Here is a 5,001-nt window from a genome sequence, read left to right on the forward strand (position 1 = left end):
GTCTCATTCAGTCACCCAGACTGGAGTGCAGTGGCCGCTCCTGGCCACCACAGCCTCGACCTGCTGGGCTCCTGCGATCCTTGCACCTCAGCCTTCCAAGGAGCTGGAACTACAGGCGTGCACTACCACACCTGGCTAATTTTTGATTGATTGTAGAGATGAGGTCTCGCCAAGTTGTCCGGGTGAGTTTCTAACCCATGGGCTCAGGCAATCCACTCACCTCAGCCTCCCAAAGGCATGTGTGCTAGAGTCCAGCTCCAGGAGGGAGTCAGGGCTCGAGATGGGGGAATCAGGAAGCGGCAAAAAAGAAAAGACAAAAACGACAGGATCCTTCTTCCTGGGGAGAGTTCAAGATTCTGCCAATTTTTATTCAGTTCTTACAAGCTTATATAGTTTTTTTACTGATCCCTCTGCCCACAAAATGTATCCCATGTTACACATTAAATGTTTACATCATGGTTTTTCTTTTGTTTGTGGGGAAGTTGACCTTTACAAGTTTCATTTTGTTCCTTCCTGCTACCTGTGGTGTAACAAAATACCAGCTGCCAAGAATTTATCAGCCACCTCCTGTGACCTCTAGGTTAACTGAATCTCTTCCCTTCACTATTCTATTTCTTTTCCTTTACTAATCTATTTTCTTAATTCTACCCTTATATGTACTTTTAGCAGCAATATATTGACTTGTTTTTTCTTTTTTATAACCACCCTTACCCACTACGAATTCTTAATGCTCTATTTTTAAAAAAATTTAACTTTCTTAATTCTAACTGGCTTATCTATATTACTTGCTCTTTTCTTATCACCTAGTTTGCATTTTATATTTCTAAACAAAACTTATGTCTAAATCTACACTTATATATGAAATTAATCTTACTTCTAATCCTAAATGTATTTAATTTTAAGCCTACATTAAGTGTGTATAATTTTAAGTTTACCTTAAAACTTAATTATTTCCTATTCCTTCTATTACTTATATTTAACTAATACCTACATCTATAATAAACATTTATCATTTAATTATAACTGTTATTTATTTAATTCTAATCCTTACTTTCATTTTAACCCTCTCTCTAATTAAACTTTAATATTTCTTAAATCAAAAGGCATGTCTGCGACTTGTTTTTCCCGAAAACACCTGTTTTTGGAGATACTCTGTCTCAGTTTCTCACTTCCTCATCAATCACAACTGCCAATGTTGTTACTTATAAAGGATATGAGAAAGTACTTGTTTCTCCTTTTTAGCTAAAGGTTTCAAAATTTGCATTCCCTTGTCCCTTCAGGGGGGACATTTTTTGCTGTTGAGCCCTTTTTTACATTTCTATTCATAGGTTTACTGCTAATTCCACATCCTTGCACATTCTAGCTAATTGTTTTATTTATCAAGGGAAGTGTTTTTCAAGCCTAAGCACGCATTCCTTGAAGGCCCAAAGGAGTCCTTCAATAGGATCCATGGGGCTCTGCATCCATCATGGCCACTTCCCACTGGGGCTCTGCTCCCAGTCAGTGATTTTCCCATTTTCAGGTAACCTCCATTTTGCCTCTTTAGGGGTTGCGGCTTCCGGCACATGTGATTACAGGTTGAGCCACTAAGCCCGGCTTGACCAAATATATTCTAAACTTCCACAATGTGACTGACTTGGGGCCCTGTGGTCCTGTAATCCAATGAATGGCTTGCCCTACTAGCCAGAGAGTTATTTCTTTCGCATAATTGCATAATATGGGGCATTTGGGATATTTCTGACATGATAATTTAGGGTAATTTCATTGTTTTATATATAGAAAACTTCCCCTAAAAATAATCCCTGGGGATTAATACACGTAAACTGGTCCATCTGGGTTGCATAGGTATTTGTCAAAACTCAGTGAATGAATACTTAAGATGGAAGCATGTTTGGATATGTTGACTTTACATCAAGAAAAAAATTCTAAGTAAATATTGTACTCCAGGTAATGCTATAGCTGCTAATGTATTTCAAGTGGTGTATACTGATATCTGCAAATTATTTTGCATCGAAAGAATTGAAATTTTCATAAGAAAAACTGAAAATGAGCCATCCCCATGGTGTTCTCTTCATTGTTATGCCTCAGCCTGGGCTCCTCCTGCCATCATGAAGGACATACAGGGCTTCTTACAGCAGAGTCACAGCTCTGGACCTGGGCAGCCCACCGTGTGACACTGTCTGGAGGAGCTCTACACGAAAAAATTGTGGCATCACCTGACACTTCAGGTGCTTGATTTTGTGCAGAATTGGTGTTTTGCCCAAGGAGATGGTCTCATTGAGCTTTATGAAAACTTCACCGGTGAATTTGAACATAGGATGAATCCTTTGTCCCTGGAAAAAATCATTCTTCATGTAGCTAGGCAGATGACAGATCTTGGTGTGGCTCTATAACTTTTTGGGAAAAGACTCATGAGAAGGAAAAAAGTGGTGATCAGGCAGTGATCCTGTGTAAAACAGCAATTGGCAGTCTAAAATGAACCATCGGGGACCTCTGAGTCACAAAGGAAACAATTGAGGAGGATGAAGCAATGCTCCCCAACCTCCCTGGTGTGACATCAGTTCGCAGTCGTTTCAATCGGAAACCACGCATCCTCCCACAAAGATGCATTGTGGTTTCTGGGTTGTGTTGACATGAAAGGTCTACCCGTGTCTGAGCAACAGGAGAGAGCTTTCACGATGGAACTAGCAGGACTTCTTGGTGAGGGAGTTTTTGACTTTGGAAAACTTCTCATGCACCCTGTGCTGGAGTCCCTGAGAAACACTGACCCACTGGCAGTGGCCGATGGACACCCTCTATGCCTTCAACGGCGGCAATGTCGAGAGATTCCAGACACCGAAGGCTGCCTGGAGCCAACAATCTGATTTAGCGGCCAATGAAGCCCAGCTTCTAAGGACAATTCAGTCCTTGCGCCTCATGGAGATGGCTTGCACATGACCTGCCAATCACAGACAGCTCAACTTTCAAAGAGATTGCCAAACAGGCTAAAATCACAGTGAATGAGGTGGAGCTGCTGGTGACAAAGGCACCCTGGGTGGGGCTGGTGAAAGACTGTATGTATAGACGAAGTGGACAGGCGAGTTCACATGACCTGGGGGCAGCCCTGGGTGTTGGGTTTGCAACAGATCAAGGGAATGAAGGAGCATCTGGAATTCTGGTGCACTGATGTGAAGAGCATGGAGATGCTGGTGGAGCCCCAGGCCCGTGGCATCCTGCCCTAGGGCTCCCTGGTGTCCCCTGCTCCCCAGTATCCCCCTGGAGTCACCTGAGAGGCGTTTCTGTGGCCGATGAAGGTAGCAGCCAGGAGGGTCTGCATTGAGTCGGTGATTGGGGTTGGGATCCTGTCTGGAGTTGCACCTGTTCTTTTTGCTGTAAAGCAGGACTGTCATGAATGGCAGGCCAGGCCACAGGGAGAAGCTTCCTTCGCGGGTCTCTCTTGCAGTGACTGGGCCCCAGGTGATGAAGGAGAGCCAGAGTATGCCTAGGGAGGAAGAGGGTCTCAAGTCTGCAGAGCACACATGCCAAGGTTGATCTCCACCCTCATCCACGTGTGTGAACATCTTTTCCAATGTGGTTCGAGAATGTTCCTATAATAAACACCTTTGTTGTATTTTTTTAAAAAAAGAAAAAACTGAAAACAACAGGCACAATAAGCATACATAAGGATTAAAAGAAAATAATATAAGGAAGAAAATAAATCTAAAACTAAGATCTGGGCATTAGATTCTGTGATAGGGCATAATTCTAAAATGGCGATCAAGTTTCGGCACTCCGGTGGACACACCTCTCGCGTGTGGTGGAGCCTGCAGATATAACAGGACATCATTCCTGTGATTAGGCAGATGAGTTTGAAGTGACCAAAAGGGAGATTATTCTCAGTGGGTCTGGCCTAACCAGAGATGTCTCAAAAGAACATAAAGAGTCAGAGAAGAGCTCTTGCAGGCTTGGAAGAAAGCAAAAAGCCACCTGGTAAATTACCTATGGAAGACACAAAGGAAAGATCTTTAGGCAGCCTCTAGGACCTCATAGGACAACTAGTCAGAATCCAGAGATCTTAGTCTCATAGCTACAAATAGATTCTGCAAAAAAAAAAAAAAAAATCAGTGTGCTTGGAAGACAGCCCTAAGTCTCCAATGAGAACTGAAGCTACAACTGACATCTTTATTTCAGTCTGGTGAGTCTATGAGCAGTGGACCCAAAGTAACCCACACCCAGACATCTGACCCATGGAAATGGTGAAATAATGGTGTGCCTTGGCTTAAGTCACAGATTTTGAGGTAATAATTGAAAAATAAACTGTTCAGGTGCCTATTACTATTAGGGTATCTCTGCCCTCAAGCTATCTTGATAGACAGATTTAGGTTGGTTTCTTTTTTCTTTTTCTTTTTTTTTTGAGTCAGAGTCTCATTTCATCACCCAGGCTGGAGTGCAGCGGCACACTCCCGGCCACTGCAGCCTCGACCTGCTGGGCTCAGGCGATCCTTCTGTCTCAGTCTTCCAAGTACCTGGAACTACAGGCGTGCACTACTATGCCCGGCTAATTTTTGATTTATTGTAGAGACAAGTCTCACCATGTAGCACAGACTGATCTTGAACCCCTGAGCTCAGGCAATTCTCTCACCTTGGCCCCCCAAAGTGCTGGGATGACAGGCCGTGAGCCACTGCATCTGGCTACACCAACCTCTTTTAAACACATGCTTACAGTTTGACAACAGGTACTCTGAACTCATCTTGTATTTCTCCATCGTAGCCTTTGAATCAATTAATGGTGTAAGGAGCCCTGGTTTCTTATGTATAAAGTGATATTAAGAAATCTACCTGGCTGGGTTCATACGTGTGTTTTCACATACTCATCTCCTAAAACACATTAGTTAGAGAGTAAAGGAAAACCTGTGCAATGGAGACTCTTGGCTGACACTACCTTAAACAATTAATTTAGGTGAATACTTTCTGTATTGGTACAATGTGTCACCTTATAGGATGCAATGAGAACACAGTACT

At 42.9% G+C, this 5,001-nt stretch overlaps 1 pseudogene; it reads left to right on the top strand.

Moving 5' to 3' along the window:
• Nucleotides 1-2,108: 2,108 nt before the first annotated feature.
• Nucleotides 2,109-3,221, top strand: LOC103267733 (annotated as a pseudogene).
• The last annotated feature ends 1,780 nt before the right edge of the window (nucleotides 3,222-5,001 follow it).

Source organism: Carlito syrichta, unplaced genomic scaffold (genome assembly GCF_000164805.1).
Source record: "Carlito syrichta isolate Samal-C Ts95f unplaced genomic scaffold, Tarsius_syrichta-2.0.1 Scaffold308226, whole genome shotgun sequence".
Lineage (NCBI taxonomy): Eukaryota > Metazoa > Chordata > Mammalia > Primates > Tarsiidae > Carlito > Carlito syrichta.